This window comes from Pseudophryne corroboree, chromosome 9 (assembly GCF_028390025.1).
Source record: "Pseudophryne corroboree isolate aPseCor3 chromosome 9, aPseCor3.hap2, whole genome shotgun sequence".
Taxonomy (NCBI): Eukaryota; Metazoa; Chordata; class Amphibia; order Anura; family Myobatrachidae; genus Pseudophryne; species Pseudophryne corroboree.
This window is the reverse complement of record NC_086452.1, coordinates 453,285,528-453,306,801: the sequence shown is the minus strand read 5'-3', so window position 1 is coordinate 453,306,801 and position 21,274 is coordinate 453,285,528.

Below are 21,274 nucleotides of genomic sequence, written 5' to 3'. Positions count from 1 at the left end.
GTATTATATAGCAGGAGTACAGTGCAGAGTTTTGCTGACAGTGACCACCAGTATACGTTGTCTGCCTGAAAAACACTCCATATCTGTGCTCAGTGTGCTGCTTTATTGTGGGGACTGGGGAGTCGGGACCACCAGTATAATATTATATAGGAGGAGTACAGTGCAGAGTTTTGCTGACACAGTGACCACTAGTATATATAGCAGTACGGTACGGAAGGCCACTGCTGTACCTACCTCTGTGTCGTCATTAAGTATACTATCCATCTACATTCTAATTCTATACCTGTGGTGCATTTTAGTTTTGCAGTTTGCTGACACAGTGGCCACCAGTATATATAGCAGTACGGTACGGAAGGCCACTGCTGTACCTACCTCTGTGTCGTCATTAAGTATACTATCCATCTACATTCTATACCTGTGGTGCATTTCAGTTGTGCAGTTTGCTGACACAGTGACCACCAGTATATATAGCAGTACGGTACGGAAGGCCACTGCTGTACCTACCTCTGTGTCGTCATTAAGTATACTATCCATCTACATTCTATACCTGTGGTGCATTTCAGTTGTGCAGTTTGCTGACACAGTGACCACCAGTATATATAGCAGTACGGTACGGAAGGCCACTGCTGTACCTACCTCTGTGTCGTCATTAAGTATACTATCCATCTACATTCTATACCTGTGGTGCATTTTAGTTTTGCAGTTTGCTGACACAGTGACCACCAGTATATTTAGCAGTACGGTACGGAAGGCCACTGCTGTACCTACCTCTGTGTCGTCATTAAGTATACTATCCATCTACATTCTATACCTGTGGTGCATTTTAGTTTTGCAGTTTGCTGACACAGTGACCCCCAGTATATATAGCAGTACGGTATGGAAGGCCACTGCTGTACCTACCTCTGTGTCGTCATTAAGTATACTATCCATCTACATTCTATACCTGTGGTGCATTTTAGTTTTGCAGTTTGCTGACACAGTGACCACAAGTATATATAGCAGTACGGTACGGAAGGCCACTGCTGTACCTACCTCTGTGTCGTCAAGTATACTATCCATCTACATTCTATACCTGTGGTGCATTTTAGTTGTGCGCAGTATATATAGTAGTAGGCCATTGCTATTGATACTGGCATATAATTCCACACATTAAAAAATGGAGAACAAAAATGTGGAGGTTAAAATAGGGAAAGATCAAGATCCACTTCCCCCTCGTGCTGAAGCTGCTGCCACTAGTCATGGCCGAGACAATGAAATGCCATCAACGTCGTCTGCCAAGGCCGATGCCCAATGTCATAGTAGAGAGCATGTAAAATCCAAAAAACAAAAGTTCAGTAAAATGACCCAAAAATCTCAATAGAAAGCGTCTGATGAGAAGCGTAAACTTGCCAATATGCCATTTACGACACGGAGTGGCAAGGAACGGCTGAGGCCCTGGCCTATGTTCATGGCTAGTGGTTTAGATTCACATGAGGTTGGAAGCACTCATCCTCTCGCTAGAAAAATGAAAAGACTTAAGCTGGCAAAAGCACAGCAAAGACTCCCCAATGAGAGTCCAATTGTGTCGCTTAGCTTAGTCACACAGCGACCTTGGTGTGCCTCTTTTTTTCTTTGCATCATGTGCTGTTTGGGGACAATTTTTTTGAAGTGCCATCCTGTCTGACACTGCAGTGCCACTCCTAGATGGGCCAGGTGTTTGTGTCGGCCACTTGTGTCGCTTAGCTTAGTCACACAGCGACCTTGGTGCGCCTCTTTTTTTCTTTGCATCATGTGCTGTTTGGGGACTATTTTTTTGAAGTGCCATCCTGTCTGACACTGCAGTGCCACTCCTAGATGGGCCAGGTGTTTATGTCGGCCACTTGTGTCGCTTAGCTTAGCCATCCAGCGACCACGGTGCAAATTTTAGGACTAAAAATAATATTGTGAGGTGTGAGGTGTTCAGAATAGACTGGAAATGAGTGGAAATTATGGTTATTGAGGTTAATAATACTATGGGATCAAAATAACCCCCAAATTCTATGATTTAAGCTGTTTTTTAGGTTTTTTTTTAAAAAAACACCCGAATCCAAAACACACCCGAATCCGACAAAAAAATTTCGGTGAGGTTTTGCCAAAACGCGTCCGAATCCAAAACACGGCCGCGGAACCGAATCCAAAACCAAAACACAAAACCCGAAAATTGTCCGGTGCACATCACTAGTTTGGAGGAAACCAGGCACCGCTCATCACCAGGCCAACACCATCCCTACAGTGAAGCATGGTGGTGGCAGCATCATGCTGTGAGGATGTTTTTCAGCTGAAGGAACTAGGAGACTAGTCAGGATAGAGGGAAAGATGAATGCAGCAATGTACAGAGAGATGAAAACCTGCTCCAGAGCGCTCTTGACCTTAGACTGGGACGACGGTTCATCTTTCAGCAGGACAACGACTCTAAGCACACAGCCAAGATATCAAAGGAGTGGCTTCAGAACAACTCTGTGAATGTCCTTGAGTGGCCCAGCCGGAGCCCAGACTTGAATCCGATTGAACATCTCTGGAGAGATCGGAAAATGGCTGTGCACCGACGCTTCCCATCCAATCTGATGGAGCTTGAGAGGTGCTGCAAAGAGGAATGGGCGAAACTGCCCAAAGATAGGTGTGCCAAGCTTGTGGCATCATATTCAAAAAGACTTGAGACTGTAATTGCTGCCAAAGGTGCATCAACAAAGTATTGAGCAAAGGCAGTGTGAATACTTATGTACATGTGATTTCTTTGTTTTTTATTTTTAATACATTTGCAAAAATCTCAAAAAAACTTTTTTAACATTGTCATTATGGGGTATTGTGTGTAGAATTTTGAGGGAAAAATTAATTTATTCCATTTTGGAATCAGGCTGCAACATAATAAAATGTGGAAAAAGTGAAGCGCTGTGAATACTTTCCAGATACACTTTAGATGCCCACATTGTGCTCAACTTACACCTAACCAATCCCACAGGCTACCATCGATGATGGCATTAGAGAAAGATGGCGGTAGCTACCGGTTACCTGCTCCCAACAGCTAAGCCTTTTGGAGCTTGGTAAATTGGCCATTTTTGCAGTACCCAAGGAAAGCTACAAGGAAGCCACAGGTGTTGGCCCCAATACTATATAATGTGTCAAAGCTCCGAAAATGGCCGTTTTCTGACTGACCACAAACAATGCATTCATAAAAGGCCTCAAATGGTTTGTCTGTAGTTTTCCTCTACAGTCAGAAACTAACAGGTTAACTATTAGTATACAAATATAATATTCAAAAACAGATGCGACAGAGATGTGAAATTAAGTCTTGAGGACAATGCGGTAATTTACTCGTTATTTGTTCACGCTTGAAACAAAGAAGTTTTGCGTTCTCTGTGACCTGCAACGTACTTTGCCCTTTCATCTTACGCTGTTCCATAAAGCTAGATCAAGTCTAACAATGGGAATTTAGCACCGCAATTATACTTCCAAACCAGCCCCCTTGGTTAGGCTCCGTACCAATTACCGAGGTTTTGTTGTTGCCTCATTTTCATTAGCTAATCATTTCCACTTGTTTTTGTCAAGCCTCTCATTGCTGCGGAGGTCTGAGATCCTCTACGCTAGTCTGCGGGAGTTAACCCATTTACTATAGGTTCGTTCTTACACGGCAATACTTGGGAATTTTTTTTGCAATTCGGTAAACGGTTAATAGCATAATAAGTCCTATTCCAAATGGTCGGCTAATCAGGCGCGCCATGGAATTATCCCTCGGATCCAGAAATCTGCAGAGAACTGAGATTTATTTCCATTTTTGCACATGTTTATGGAGACCGTCTGGTGCATTGTGCAAAGCAGGGTAATAAAGTTGCAGGGAGTTCTTAGAAGAATACGCTTTCGCACATCCACAATGAATTTCATTATCTTTCCATTAATAAATCTGGGAAACTCCTGTTGCTAAGACTATGTTTAACTCTTCAAGCCACCGCTAGGGACAAAAGTGTTAATTAAGCCGCAGCCACCTTCTGTTTCCTCCCTTCCTTCCCTAAAATGAATTTAGGAAGTCTTTCTGCCGCAATAAAGTATGCGACCACTGGTGAATTTATGACCACTGTTTAATTAAACACACTCTTGGTTTAATGACAAACAAGTGGAAGGGAATCTGCGAGTAATTAACTTCTCGTTTTCCTCTGCACAATCAGTGAGAACGACGCTGTAAAAACCAGGCCGGCCCTTGGCTCGATGCCAAAGGTCATCAGATGGAAGTTGCAGGATTGTGGCGCGGTTTGTGCTAACTTAAGGCGCAGTTCCACACTATAGGGCAGAAATACATATATATTGTTATTTGTGCATGTCTTGGCTGCAAAAACGAAGAAAAACAAAAGAAAACACATTTATTTTCCTGTTCCCAGGCTGTGCCATCCTATCTGTCTTATCAAATGCTTACCCTTTAAATATTCCCCTAATGGCGGTGTCATAACCACTTCACAGACAGTGAGCAAATAAAAGCTTTTGGGATTTATGGTGTATTTATTGTTACGTCTCATAACTTCGATTAGGAGAAGAGGATTATGGGTAATACAGTGCAAATTAGCATGGCGTCTTTTACGGATATTGACTTATTTAACGTGCAGTCCCAAGACACAGACAGAAATTATTTAAGAATGCTCTTATCCTTAAAGGCATGAGTTTAAAATGAAAATATTATAATATTTCCCTATAGTAATAAATACTGTAGTAAATTGGGAGCAATGCATATTTAATTATTTATATAGAGATTTGATGTAATCGTGTGCTCATTTGCTGACTAGTTCTCAATCAAAGATGCTGCATCTTTGACTATATTAAGCCTTCACGTATTATTTTATATCGTATTAAGAAGAGGCATTTTTATCTTTATTTGCGGTCTGCTCCCAATAATAAGGATTTCTTATCGTCGCAATCCATGGCAAAATGGTAACCTTATTTTCTAGGATGAAGGGGGACTGTGCAGGGGGGCCAGGTGCCAAATGCAACCCCCCCCCCCCTACCCCCACCCCCACCCCAAGGGCCGGTCCTACTTTGGCTCCTTGGGCGGCCACAGAAATTGTCACACTATAGCACTGGCACACCCTCCAACATTTTGCACACAAAAATCGGTACAAATTAGAAAAGGGGGCGTGGCCATGGGTAAAGAGACGTGGCCACGCACCTTTTCCTATACTTTCAATGGAAGCTTGGAGAGCCAAAAATCGGTACAGACCATAAAAAAAGGTCCTGTACCTGCCAAAAAGGTCCAGCTGGGGGGTATGCATTGGGCGCGCGCTACCTATTGCTGTAATTAGGCAGCGGCGGCCATATTATATTACATAGCAGCACAGCTGCGGCCCCGCCCCCAAACCTGTTTCCTTACCGCTGTCTGGCCGTTGACTCCATCCCTCCTCTCTCTGATTGGCTGGACTGTAAAACACATGCACAGGACTGCATGTGACTGACTTCTACACTGCTGCTCTGCTTGCCCAGCATGCTGCTCTGATGGGGGCTGCACAGGAGGCGTTACCAACAACTGAAGAGGTAAGCCCTGGAGAGAGATAAAATGTTGATTGGTTGCTTTGGGCATCTACTCCACTTTATCTCTCTCCAAGGCTTGATACATCTCCCTGCAAAACTATTAACATTTACAGTAAATACTGAAACCAGGAACTGGCTATAGATGTACAGTATGCTGTATGTGGATGGCGGAAGTTGCATCACCGCCATCCACTTTGTTATACAGGAAGTGTTTGTTATACAGGAAGTGCCTCTGCAGCTATTATTCAGCACGATTGCAGTGAGTAAAGACGCACTTCTGCAGCTCTCCAGAGTCCTGAATGACGTGTCAGCCCAGACCCACCCCTGAAGCGGCCACCAGTGTCTCCTCTCCGGGCTGCTCCCGGACAGGAGACACAAAATGTAGGTAAGTATGCAGTTGTGTGAGGCAGCAAGGTGACCATTGTGTCACCGCGCTGCCCAATACATAACATCCAGCCTGGCTCCTATATAATGGCGCTGCTACTTGCACTACCTACACCATGAGGCTCTAGTATTTAGAATCAGATCTCTCAAGATCAAGACAATAGGTAGAAACAAAATGAGCAATGAAAGTGATAGTAGATGCTAATTGGAAATACTAAATGGAGTCTTATTTAAGCCTGGGGACGGGTGCTTTAAGGAGACAGATCAGTAATTGTTTTCAGATCTCCTGGGCCTTGCGGAGACATGTGGCAGGGGCTTGGCCTGCCAATAGCACTTCTGGGGACTCCTCTTGTAATTAAGGTCACGCTTCTCACCCTTCATCTGCTTTGTCATTAAGAGATTCATTAAGAAATCAGTAAGAAAGATCAGCGCGATGACTAGACACCAGAGCCATCCAAAATGGGAAACAGCGGCGGCTCTTATCCCCGCATTATCTTACACATAGGAACAAGCCATTCGCTTATTCTCCTGCTAATGATCAGGTCGATGTCAGCTTTGTGAGCTCCAAATTAAAACATTCCAATGAGAAGACGTTAGATTGTAATCTTCAAAGTGACATATTCACCCCTCCTGCTTCCAAACTGGTCACTATATTTCCTTCTGATAAAAGCTTGGAGGGGGGATAATTGTGGTCTTGTGGCCATGTCACGCATTGAAGCATTCACCTGACTGTACTTACGTCTGTTATTACTAAGAACAAAAAGAGAACGAGATTCTCTTTGGTGCAGTGGGGTACAGCACAGACAAAAAAAAAAAATTTTTTTTTTTTAAATGATTATATTTTTAGGCTTTTTGTTTTTATTATTTTAATTTTACACTGGGGCGGAGCCCCTGGATGGACCCACAGATCACCCTTTTCAGATACAGCAGACAGAGCACCCCACCTGGACTGAGACAGCAGATCACCCCTTTCAGATACAGCAGACAGAGCACCCCACCTGGACTGAGACGGCAGATCACCCCTTTCAGATACAGCAGACCAGGGACGTGCAGTCAGGGGAGGCAGTGCCTCCCCTGTCATTAATGAGTAAAATAATACAAAGAAGATACTTATAACACATAAGTATCTTCTTTATTATTTTACTTATCATTAATGTGTGCATAATTAGTTTGGGAGGCACCGATCGTGGTGCCTCCCGTAGTGATTGGGAAAAGATATGGGAGCGGGGGGCGGGGGGCGGGCGTGGGCGGGGCCTAGCAATGGGCAGGAAAAGCCCATTGAAATTGCATGGGAAGAAAGCGGCACCATTAGAGGTGCCGCTTTCCTACAGGGACGTGCTTTCAACCTATGAGTGAGGCCACAGTGATTTTAAAGTACGTGTAGTGTTTTTTTTTTTATATTTTCTTTACAGGTGGACTACAGGTGCCAGCGGGCCCTTTATGTTCGGGCATGCTGGCACTTGTGGTTCTCCAAGTGCCAGCATGCTGGGGCAGGCTTGCTGGGACCTGTAGGCCACCTGTAAAGAACAATATTACTATTCTTTACAGGTGGACTACAGGTGCCAGTGGGCCATTTATGTCCAGGCATGCTGGCACTTGTGGTACTCCAAGTGCCAGCATGCTGGGGCAGGCTTGCTGGGACCTGTAGGCCACCTGTAAAGAACAGTATTAGCATACAATGAACCCCGCACCCACCGCCACCAGGGGTGCGGGGCATAGCACTGGGCTGGTTATTGCTCGGGAGGGGGGACCCCATTTTCATTTTTTGGGGGCCCCACTTTCCGAGGAATTCCAGCCCTGGGCTGACTGGTTTGGGGGGTGTTTAATGGCATGGCAGGGGGACCCCACACTGAGTGTCTCCCCTGCTATGGCATTACCTCCCCCTGGCTGGTTCTGCCCGGTGCTGGTTTTAGCGGTGTGGGGGGACTGCATTTTTTTTTCCGGGGGGGGGGGGGGTGTTTAGCTGCAGTGCCTCCCCAGCCCCTGACCTCACCGCACGTCACTGCAGCAGACAGAGCACCCCACCTGGACTGAGACGGCAGATCACCCTTTTCAGGTACAGCAGACAGAGCACCCCACCTGGCCTGAGACGGCAGATCACCCCTTTCAGATACAGCAGACAGAGCACCCCACCTGGCCTGAGACGGCAGATCACCCCTTTCAGATACAGCAGACAGAACCCCACCTGGACTGAGACAGCAGATAACCCCTTTCAGATACAGCAGACAGAGCACCCCACCTGGACTGAGACGGCAGATCACCCTTTTCAGATACAGCAGACAGAGCACCCCTCCTGGACTGAGACGGCAGATCACCCTTTTCAGATACTGCAGACAGAGCACCCCACCTGGCCTGAGACGGCAGATCACCCCTTTCAGATACAGCAGACAGAACCCCACCTGGACTGAGACAGCAGATAACCCCTTTCAGATACAGCAGACAGAGCACCCCACCTGGACTGAGACGGCAGATCACCCCTTTCAGATACAGCAGACAGAGCACCCCACCTGGCCTGAGACGGCAGATCACCCCTTTCAGATACAGCAGACAGAACCCCACCTGGACTGAGACAGCAGATAACCCCTTTCAGATACAGCAGACAGAGCACCCCACCTGGACTGAGACGGCAGATCACCCTTTTCAGATACAGCAGACAGAGCACCCCACCTGGCCTGAGACGGTAGATCACCCCTTTCAGATACAGCAGACAGAGCACCCCTCCTGGACTGAGACTGCAGATCACCCCTTTCAGATACAGCAGACAGAGCACCCAACCTGGACTGAGACGGCAGATCACCCTTTTCAGATACAGCAGACAGAGCACCCCTCCTGGACTGAGACGGCAGATCACCCTTTTCAGATACTGCAGACAGAGCACCCCACCTGGCCTGAGACGGCAGATCACCCCTTTCAGATACAGCAGACAGAACCCCACCTGGACTGAGACAGCAGATAACCCCTTTCAGATACAGCAGACAGAGCACCCCACCTGGACTGAGACGGCAGATCACCCTTTTCAGATACAGCAGACAGAGCACCCCACCTGGACTGAGACTGCAGATCACCCCTTTTCAGATACAGCAGAGTGAGCACCCCTCCTGGACTGAGACGGCAGATCACCCCTTTCAGATACAGCAGACAGAACCCCACCTGGACTGAGACAGCAGATAACCCCTTTCAGATACAGCAGACAGAGCACCCCACCTGGACTGAGACGGCAGATCACCCCTTTCAGATACAGCAGACAGAACCCCACCTGGACTGAGACAGCAGATAACCCCTTTCAGATACAGCAGACAGAGCACCCCACCTGGACTGAGACGGCAGATCACCCCTTTCAGATACAGCAGACAGAACCCCACCTGGACTGAGACAGCAGATAACCCCTTTCAGATACTGCAGACAGAGCACCCCACCTGGCCTGAGACGGCAGATCACCCCTTTCAGATACAGCAGACAGAACCCCACCTGGACTGAGACAGCAGATAACCCCTTTCAGATACAGCAGACAGAGCACCCCACCTGGACTGAGACGGCAGATCACCCTTTTCAGATACAGCAGACAGAGCACCCCACCTGGACTGAGACAGCAAAGGACCCCTTTCAGATACAGCAGACAGAGCACCCCTCCTGGACTGAGACGGCAGATCACCCTTTTCAGATACAGCAGACAGAGCACCCCACCTGGACTGAGACAGCAGAGGACCCCTTTCAGATACAGCAGACAGAACCCCACCTGGACTGAGACGGCAGATCACCCCTTTCAGATACAGCAGACAGAGCACCCCTCCTGGACTGAGACTGCAGATCACCCCTTTCAGATACAGCAGACAGAACCAAACCCTCCCCCCTCCCCCCACGTTCAGATACAGCAGACAGAACCCCCCCCCCACGTTCAGATACAGCAGACAGAGCACCCGCCCCACACCAGACAACACAGTACTGAGATGGACATGTCTGTTCAGTACACTCTCCACAGCCGCAGTGAAGATGGCGCCGATCACCGGGGACCTTTATAGAATCCAAAACCCGTGTGAATCTGACAGCGGGATGATGACGTTCAGCCTCGATTTGGGATCCGAGTAAGGCGGGAAGTCCCGAGCCGGACTCAGATTGCAAATTTCGGGTGGGTCCGGTTCTCGGAGAACCAGACCTGCTCATCTCTAGCTGGAACTAATGTTGATATCAATTACCATAACACTATAATACACTGAACCTTGGCCGTTGCTATTGGCAACACTGTAGGGCCTTACTTTAGTTTAAGCTATGCAATATCAATAATGCAATTTGAAAATACCTATGTAACAAGTACACTTAATATCGAGACTGTGTAGGACATGGAATGTGACCGAACAGCATAAACTCACCGTCTGGGCAACCAGCATGTCACTCAATGTATCACTGTGGCATGGAAGGGGTTAAAGTTTTTTGGGGGAGGATCGTAAGGATCGTGCTGTTTTGTGACTGGCTGGATTGAAAATAGGGGCTGGTCTGACACACACATAGGATTCAGATCCAGTTAATTCTGCCTCTTTTCAGTTTCTTCGTTGATCTGATAAGTACATGGCCCTCATTCCGAGTTGTTCGCTCGCTAGCTGCTTTAAGCAGCATTGCACACGCTAGGCCGCCGCCCTCTGGGAGTGTATCGTAGCTTTGCAGAATTGCGAACGAAAGATTAGCAGAACTGCTACTAAATATTTTCTTGCAGTTTCTGAGTAGCTCCAGACCTACTCCTAGACTGCGATCAGCTTGGTCCGTTTAATTCCTGGTTTGACGTCACAAACACGCCCTGCGTTCGGTCAGCCACTCCCCCTTTTCTGCAGACACTCACTCATTTTTCCCTGACACGCCTGCATTTTTTAGCATACTCCCGGAAAACGCTCAGTAACCACCCAGAAGAGCCCCTTTCCTGTCAATCATTCACCGATCAGCAGTGCGACTGAAAAGCGCCGCACGAATTACAGATATACTGTAGTAACATAGTTTCTGAGGTTGATAAAAGACAATTTGTCCATCGAGATAAACCTGTTAGTGATCTCCTACACTGTAATATTTTTAGGATTAATTTGAACTGTGGTGAATGTTTAGCCGTTATGTCAATTCCTCTTTTTTTTTAAAATTATTATATTATTTATTACTAAAGTGCATGATTTACCGCCCATAACCGTGTATATCCTTATCCATTAGGAATTTATCTAGCCCATTCTTAAAAGTAATGACCGAGGGGGTATTTTGCACAGCGTGCGATCAGATCTGAACTGCAGATGCGTATGCACCGTAATGCGCAGGTGCAACGGACCGCAGCAACGGGGATCGCCGGTCAGCAACGGGATGGTGCGATAAATCCGATCGCATGGGCGTTCGCAAGGTTACTGACAAGAAGAGGTTGTTTGTGGGTGGCAACTGACCATTTCCAGGGAGTGTCCGGACAAACGCAGGCGTGTCAAAGTGTTTGATGGGAGGGTGTCTGACGTCGGCTCAGTCCCCAATCAGCAAGAAGCAATCGCAGCGGCTGAGTAAGTCCTGGGCTGAGCAGAGACTGCACAAAATCAGTTTGTGCAGCTCTGCTACACATCCGAACGCACACGTGCACAGCGCATTCACCCTCCCCTTGTAGGCGGCGACTATCTGATCGCAGGGCAGCAAAAAATGCAGCCCAGCGATCAAGTCTGAATTACCCCCTGAGTCTGCCATTACTACTCTCTCAGGCAGGGAATTCCAAATACGTATTGTCCTTACTGTGAAGAAACCTCTCCGTCTCTGTGTGTGAAATCTCCTCTCCTCTCCTCTAGCCTAAGCGGGTGTCCACGTGTCCTTTGTGATGATCTTACAAAAAACGAATCCCCCGCTAGCTCTATGTATTGACCCCTTATATATTTGTAAATGTTACTCATGTCCCCTCTTAATCTCCTTTTTTCCAGTGTAAACATGCCTTATCTATCAAGCCTTTCCTCGTATTCTAGCGTCTCCATCCCCTTAATCAATTTGGTCACCCGTCTCTGAACCTTTTCTAGTTCCAAGATATCCTTTTTGTACTATAGTGCCCATAGTTGTGCACAGTGGGGGTAATTCCAAGTTGATCGCAGGAGGTTTTTTGATAGCAATTGGGCAAAACCATGTGCACTGCAGGGGAGGCAGATATAACATGTGCAGAGAGAGTTAGATTTGGGTGGGTTATATTGTTTCTGTGCAGGGTAAATACTGGCTGCTTTATTTTTACACTGCAAATTAGATTGCAGATTGAACACACCCCACCCAAATCTAACTCTCTCTGCACATGTTATATCTGCCTCCCCTGCAGTGCACATGGAGGGTCATTCCGAGTTGATCGCTCGCAAGCTGCTTTTAGCAGCTTTGCACACGCTAAGCCGCCGCCTACTGGGAGTGAATCTTAGCTTATCAAAATTGCGAACGAAAGATTCGCAATATTGCGAAAAGACATCTCTGTGCAGTTTCTGAGTAGCTCGAAACTTACTCTGCCAGTGCGATCAGTTCAGTGCTTGTCGTTCCTGGTTTGACGTCACAAACACACCCAGCGTTCGGCCAGACACTCCTCCGTTTCTCCAGCCACTCCTGCGTTTTTCCCAGAAACGGTAGCAATTTTTCACACACACCCATAAAACGGCCAGTTTCCGCCCAGAAACACCCATTTCCTGTCAATCACATTACGATCACCAGAACGAAGAAAAAACCTCGTAATGCCGTGAGTAAAATTCCTAACTGCATAGCAAATTTATTTGGCGCAGTCGCACTGCGGACTTTGTGCATGCGCATTAGCGACTAAACGCTCCGTTGCGAAAAAATAATAACGAGCGAACAACTCGGAGTGACCCCCATGGTTTTGCCCAATTGCTAACAAAAATCCTGCTGCGATCAACTTGGAATTACCCCCAGTATTCGAGATGTGGCCTCACTAGTGATTTATATACTGGGAGTAAAACACAAATATATTTCTAGGTGCAATTAGAAGGCAGTTTTGCTGCAACAGAGCAAACATTGCAAGAACCAACATTTAGATTGAACAGTACCATACAATTTACTACTCCAGTCATGTAAATCCAATGCGTGAAGATTTTATTATGCAAGTATACATGGGAATTAATTGCAATAAAGCCTTGTGGCATACCGTGTGCAATCTATGGCCCTCATTCCGAGTTGTTCACTCGCTAGCTGCTTTTAGCAGCATTGCACACGCTAAGCAGCCGCCCTCTGGGAGTGAATCTTAGCTTAGCAGAATTGCGAACGAAAGATTAGCAGAATTGCGAATAGAAATTTCTTAGCAGTTTCTGAGTAGCTCGAGACTTACTCCTACATTGCGATCAGTTCAGTCAGTTTCGTTCCTGGTTTGACGTCACAAACACACCCAGCGTTCGCCCAGACACTCCCCCGTTTCTTCAGACACTCCCGCGTTTTTCCCAGAAACGCCAGCGTTTTTTCGCACACTCCCAGAAAACGGCCAGTTTCCGCCCAGAAACACCCACTTCCTGTCAATCACACTACGATCACCAGAACGATGAAAAATCCTCGTTATGCCGTAAGTAAAATACCTAGCTTTTGTGTAAAATAACTAAGCGCATGCACTCTGCGAACCTTGCGCAGTAAGCGACTAATCGCAGTATAGCGAAAATCGGCAACGAGCGAACAACTCGGAATGACCCCCTATGTGTGTCCGGAGTCCAGATACACACGGCTGGTTTGGAAGCTGTTACACCCACTAGGAGAAAAAGCAAACTTTGCAGGCTTAAGCTACTTTTAAATATTCCTGAAGTACTTTTACTTCTGCTAAATAAATGCAATTAAAGTCAGTCAGGACTGAACCTGCTGCCTTCACCTGTCACACATTTCCCAGCCTGATAAATAAACATATACACATATATATCTTATTCATCCCGCTCCTGCGTGTTTTCTGCACAGCTGTGCATTGAATAATTCCATTAAGCGCCTACTTGATAAAAAAAAAAAAAAAAAGTCCACATTTAATGTAGGTCAATAAAAACACAGGTATATTTTTGGATGCAATTAGTCTTGGAGGACTGTGAGAAATGTGTCGGAATAGTGGAATGCATGATTACGCATGGGGCACGCTGGGGCTAGTGTTGGCCCCGGATTCCTGGGCTCATTTCCATATAGGATCTGTATTTTTAGACATGTGTGACGACAGGTAAGAGCTGAAGCAGAAACAAGATTTATTTATGATGCCGCAGGCGCTGGGGCAGAGAGTGCAGAACTGAGGGAAACGTTCTCTGCCGGCTCACCCTCACACTGTGTACCTTCTCTCTTTATCTATGTACAATTAAATCTAGAGGTGCATTTATACTTCAGCTTATCCTTGTTATCACCATGGTAATAATTTATATTTCTATACAGTTCCTGGTGTGACACAATTCTACATTGTGCCGCGTTGGCTGAGCCCATGATAGAATTCTGCAGTTAGAGCCTCATCAATAATAGCCATACCTGACTTGTATTTGAGTTACCATATTGGGTGCATCGCGTGGGCGCTGGGGTTCTAAAAAATAAATCAACAAATTCTTACAAGGGGGAAACCGACCATCAAAGAGGCGTGGGGGACTCTTCACTTCCCTAATAACACATTTCATACTACAGTTCCTCAACTCCACACATACCTGCTGCTGGTATGTCACAGTGTAAGTAGTGTGAATTAGTAGTATATGTATATATATATATATATATATATATATATTGTGGCAAGGACAGCATGATTCCACATGAGGTTAATGTGGAACGGCAGGCTTTTGCAGGATTGGAGCAGCAGCAACAGGTCTGATGGAATCCAGTTCCGGGTTTTGGCTGAGTCTGTTGTAAGCCACAGCTGGGCTAATTACTACAACTTGTCTGCTACCTTTAAAAATGTGTTGTCTCCTGATCTCAGCAAGTGGCCAGGTTGGGGGTCTGGGGTTATGTTAGGAGCCATTTGGAATCTGTACTACTTGTGCTTATTAGAACTTGGAATGTTGTGCTGCTGTTTAAAGACTGCCTGTAAAACCTGACATGCACAACCTGCATGTATTGTGTAACCTGCCTGAGGTGGAAATAAAGTGAGTGGAACCGTACTCCGTCTATGTGGTTCTGTCAAAATATCTATCTATCTATCTATCTATCTATCTATCTATCTATCTATCTATCTATCTATCTATCTATCTATCTATCTATCTATCTAAACAGTCCAACAGGGGGCACTCTCCAGATTTTAATGTAAAATGAAAGATGATTTATTGACCATACTCAACTTGCAGAGATTGTTTTTTCAAACGTTTTCGGTCCAATCCAGCAGCTGGGAGATTTAGTCCCTGTTGATGTTTGTTGGATCAAGGATGTATTGCTGTGCCTCCTGATGAAGGTCCTATGGACCGAAAAGTAACTATTGAGAAAGCAATCTATGCAAGTTGAGTATGCTTAATAAATTCATCATCTTTCATCTTATATTCAAGTCTGGAAAGTGCCCCCTGTTGGACTATTTTTATATATGTGATACATTGGTATCTGCTGGACACCCCAGTTGCTGATTTCTTTTGAGGATGTGAGTGCGACCTGACTGTATATATATATATATATATATGCGACCTGACTGTATATATATATATATATATATATATATATATATGCTGCTCAAAAAAATAAAGGGAACACTTAAACAACACAATGTAACTCCAAGTCAATCACACTTCTGTGAAATAAAACTGTCCACTTAGGAAGCAACACTGATTGACAATCAATTTCTCATGCTGTTGTGCAAATGGAATAGACAACAGGTGGAAATTATAGGCAATTAGCAAGACACCCCCAATAAAGGAGTTGTTCTGCAGGTGGTGACCACAGACCACTTCTCAGCTCCTATGCTTTCTGGTCACTTTTGAAAGCTGGCGGTGCTTTCACTCTAGTGGTAGAGATGGAGTCTACAACCCACACAAGTGGCTCAGGTAGTGCAGCTCATCCAGGATGGCACATCAATGCGAGCTGTGGCAAGAAGGTTTGCTGTGTCTGTCAGTGTAGTGTCCAGAGCATGGAGGCGCTACCAGGAGACAGGCCAGTACATCAGGAGACGTGGAGGAGGCCGTAGGAGGGCAACAACCCAGCAGCAGGACCGCTACCTCCGCCTTTGTGCAAGGAGGAACAGGAGGAGCACTGCCAGAGCCCTGCAAAATGACCTCCAGCAAGCCACAAATGTGCATGTGTCTACTCAAACGATCAGAAACAGACTCCATGAGGGTGGTATGAGGGCCCGACGTCCACAGGTGGGGGTTGTGCTTACAGCCCAACACCGTGCAGGACGTTTGGCATTTGCCAGAGAACACCAAGATTGGCAAATTCGCCACTGGCGCCCTGTGCTCTTCACAGATGAAAGCAGGTTCTCACTGAGCACATGTGATAGACGTGACAGAGTCTGGAGACGCCAAGGAGAACGTTCTGCTGCCTGCAACATCCTCCAGAATGACCAGTTTGGCAATGGGTCAGTAATGGTGTGGGGTGGCATTTCTTTGGGGGGCCGCACAGCCCTCCATGTGCTCACCAGAGGTAGCCTGACTGCCATTAGGTACCGAGATGAGATCCTCAGACCCCTTGTGAGACCATTTGCTGGTGCGGTTGGCCCTGGGTTCCTCCTAATGCAAGACATTGCTAGACCTCATGTGGCTGGAGTGTGTCAGCAGTTCCTGCAAGACGAAGGCATTGATGCTATGGACTGGCCCGCCCGTTCCCCAGACCTGAATCCAATTGAGCACATCTGGGACATCATGTCTCGCTCCATCCACCAACGCCACGTTGCACCACAGACTGTCCAGGAGTTGGCGGATGCTTTAGTCCAGGTCTGGGAGGAGATCCCTCAGGAGACCATCCGCCACCTCATCAGGAGCATGCCCAGGCGTTGTAGGGAGGTCATACAGGCACGTGGAGGCCACACACGCTACTGAGCCTCATTTTGACTTGTTTTAAGGACATTACATCAAAGTTGGATCAGCCTGTAGTGTGTTTTTCCACTTTAATTTTGAGTGTGACTCCAAATCCAGACCTCCATGGGTTAATAAATTTGATTTCCATTGATAATTTGTGTGTGATTTTGTTGTCAGCACATTCAGCTATGTAAAGAACAAAGTATTTAATAAGAATATTTCATTCATTCAGATCTAGGATGTGTTATTTTAGTGTTTCCTTTATTTTTTTGAGCAGTGTATATATAAATATATATATATATATTATATATATATATATATATATATATATATTGTTTTTAAAAAAAAGAAGCGTTCTCAGAAAAAAATGTGTGCAAATTGTGTATTTGCGTCATGTTCCCAGTGGAGACACATCTGTACGTAGAACACCCCCTGAGAACATTTGTGTTAATGTTGGCATCACTTGATCTATGATAAGTCTTCCTTTATATTCTCACTTGTCTCTTCATCCATGTAGATATTTGGATTATTATTTAGGAAGCCTGGGTTCTATGCATTATAGAGCTTTCTCTGCAGCAGTTGTTAGAAATGTTCCCGTCAGTTTCCACGGCTTGTTCACTGGCGGCTTTGCTTCCAAAAGTCTCTAATTTGAGCTGATGTTAGCAGGGAAAGCGTTAAAGTCACCCAGCGAGTTTGTCTTCTCACTGGGGGGGCTGCGGATTCACCATGCCACCCTCTTGCTGATTTATATCCTCACATCTCAGACTCCAATTAGCCCAGTTGTGTGTCCTAAAGACAAGGTTGCCACAGAGAATAACAAATTTAGCTTTTAGCCTGAGGCATTCCTGAGACACCAGCAGCAGATGTCAGGTCCCTAAAACCACTCAGCGCAAACACGGTGACAGTTTCCTCCGCAGCTCTTGTGTGCCGGGGACCCTGCTCCTGAGCTGATCATAAAAACCGCAGACACTGTCACTGGTAATTGGTGGTGCAGGAAGCTGTTGGAGTTGCAGCGAGAAAAGTTACCAAAGTGACTAAAGGCAGAGGGTTGCCACGAGAAACGACCAAGTCACCATCAAACAATTCCATACATAGCAATTTCATCAGGGATAGGCCTTAGAGCAGGCCTGGCCAACCTGTGGCTCTCCAGATGTTGTGAAACTACACATCCCAGCATGCCCTGCCACAGTTTTAGCCTTCCCTAATAGCAAAACTGTAGCAAAGCATGATGGGACTTGTAGTTTTACAACAGCTGGAGAGCCACAGGTTGGCCAGGCCTGCCTTAGAGCAATGCGGCAGCCATACTGGAAATAAACTATTACGCCACAAATGTCTCTAAAAACAATATATTTCCATCTGCTTATTATATGTGGTTCTTCAAATGCCAAAAATATGCGGTAACCCATAGCAACATTTTCTATTTACATTACTTGGTCCGGATCTACTTAAGCCGATGGGTACTAAGGGAGAATGTGGCTTTACTGTAAAACTTTTTTTTTTCAAATTTTTCACAATTATTGTTCTGTTAATAGACCCCTTATGTGTGGGATGCCACCTGACCATGGATTGTCCAATCAGCTAAAACCTGGCAGACATCCAATCAATGCATTCGGCATCCCGGCAGTCTGTTTGCAGGTGGTCACGTGTATGACACCGGAATTCTACCACTAATTGGGACACCAGTGCCGGAACACCTTCCACGGAAATGCCGAAGGTGATTATCGGGGTTAGGGTCTGGGGGGTGGAGTGGGGGTGGGGGAGGGGGGTTAGACACTAAGGGGGGGAGGGGTTAGGCAGTAGGGGGGTTTACCTGTAGCCGCCACCCCCCAAGGGTTAGTCCTAGCCGCCACGCCTCACAGATTAGCCCTAGCCGCCACCCCTCAATGGTTAGTGTAGAGGGCAGGAGAGGGGTCAAATACTTACCTCTGTCTGGTGTCAGTATCCTCATTGTCGGGATGTCGTGGTCGGTCACCACTGGCATCCCGACAGCTGATATTTCATACCCAACCCAGCCACAGAACCTGTGAACTGTAATTCATGAGTGTTGTGTTTAAAAGGATAGTATGGTAAGCCTAGAGACTTGTATAATACTGGGGCCCTGGGAATACATTTCTGGTTAATGTCATAGTTTGGGGTGTAGCCGTCCCAGCATGTTTACCTAGCTCTACGCAGTTTGTGGGAGGTGGTCTATCCCTTTAAATAAGCGTAATTTTAGTTTAGATTTTGCCATTTTTGTTTTTCTAAAACATCCACGGAAACTTTAAAAGAGTTAAAAATGTAAATTTGTGCTGGAAATTTCTGTTATTCTTTTGTTTAAGGTTGAACAGCTTGATAGTATTAAGTGTAGTTGGAAACTATGCTAATTAACACCCTGCTCATATATGTGATTATAAATATTACATCTTTACATTTTTATGACTTAACAAATTGATACTTACTGCATTTTTAAGCTCTGCAGACATTACCTAATTTCCATATTCACATTTATATATTAGACTCCGAGGCTTTTGATAAGGTCGCTTTAATCACCATAATCTGAGCTAAGATATCTCAAAGACTCTCCTGGGCAGTCTACTGCAAACTCAACATTGCACGGTACAAAAAAAAACTAAAAAGCAGGTTGGAGATATATATAATGTGTCCCATATAAAGGTGCAATCTTATTCCACAGACATCCTACATCAGTTCGGCAGGAGGACAAGGTCATGCCAGGGCTGCCCTGGGATGCCGATATTCTGCCCCCCATGTGACTATATTTTTACTTTAACCGGCAGCTGAATGTTGCTGACACCAGGAGGAAGTTCTCTGCGTAGAGCCCAGGTGGCTTGAGTGCAGGAACATAATGATGTAGCCCAATGTGGGCCCTGGCTTTGTTGGACCCCAGTAAGCTAATGACACTTAATGCTTTGGGGACAGCATTAAATTGCGATAATGATGAAGAAATCTCTAATTTCTCTGGTATTATCCTCGTATTAAATAAGAAACAATGGCAATAGTGGCAGTAGAACCTTTTGTTTGCGTTTACCGTGGCATTTTGGCTTTTCACCATTTCTTAAACAGACCACGAGACATCAAATTTGTGTCACAGCCAAATGAGTGTTCGGTGTGAAGAGTGACTATGAGAAGTGATGAGTGCTTGTGATGACTGATCAGTGGAGAGTGACAACCAATGAGTGATGAGGGACAACAGAAGAGTTACGTGGTAGGTTTAATAAGAAGTGAGCGATGAGTGATACGGAAGGAGTGATGAGTTACAAGTCTAGAGCAGTGAGTGATGAGGAATGAGTGATGGATGGTGTGTCATCAGGGATGACTGACAAGGGAAAGGTGATTAGAATGAGAATTGATGAGTGATCAGTTACAGTAGACTACGAAGAGATATGTGGTGCAAAACTACACCATGTCATGCTTCACTCATCATTTTTTAAACAGATGCAGACAGGCAGATAAATGGAAGCACTGTAGATATTACACCACCATGTGAAATGCATGTCCACTGATTTGTACTACAGTCAGTGAACAAGTCACTTCTGAATGCGTTTTTCCATTCAAGGTAGAAGATTTAGCGGAAGTTGTGTCTGCATGGCGTATAGCTAAGCATTAGGAGTTGATGTATCCAGCAGTGAAGAGTGGAACAGTGGAGAAGTTGGCCATAGCAAGTGAGGAGCTAAGGACTGGCCCCCTCTCTGTCTGGGCAGTCCCCCCCTGATGGCAGCCCTGAGATATGCGCAGACCCTCATATTTTGGTTTTGATTCATCATTGTGTTTTGGTTTTGTTAAAACCACCCTCAAGTATTTTGGTTTGGATTCAGTGTTTGGTTCATCTAAATATTTATAAAAAAAATTGATAATCATTGCTAAAAAAATATATACATTGATAAAAGCAGCTGCAATTTTTTCGATCCAAAACGCAAAATTCGAATTTAAAATTTTAATGATGGACCTCAGGAGGACCAGGTTTTGGTTTGGTTCAGATCCACAAAATTTGGGTGGATTCGGATTTCTGGAGAACTAAACAGTACATCTCTACTATGAACATGCTGTGGATAGGCTTTTTCTGTTATTGTTTGATGAAGGCTACTATGCTGTAAATAGACTATTTTGCTATTTTGCACTTTAAAGGTGGTGTGCTGGTCTCTTTTTGGTTCTCGAGCCATAGTAGCCATAATATATATAGCCATAATATATATATATATATATATTTATTAATATATATAGCACTCGCTTTTGAGCAGCGTATAGTCACTGGGAGCCCCATAATGCTTTGAAACACAGATGACTGACTGACTAGGTGTTTCCAGCAGTAAGACAACATTACAATGATAAACTCACCACGTCTTATCTCTCCTTCAGACACTCCGCGCCTCTTCCCAACACTTCCACTCTGAAGGGCTTGTCAGGCCTATAATTATTTTAACCGCCGTTTATTTATTTATTTGTGGAAAGTTGGGGAA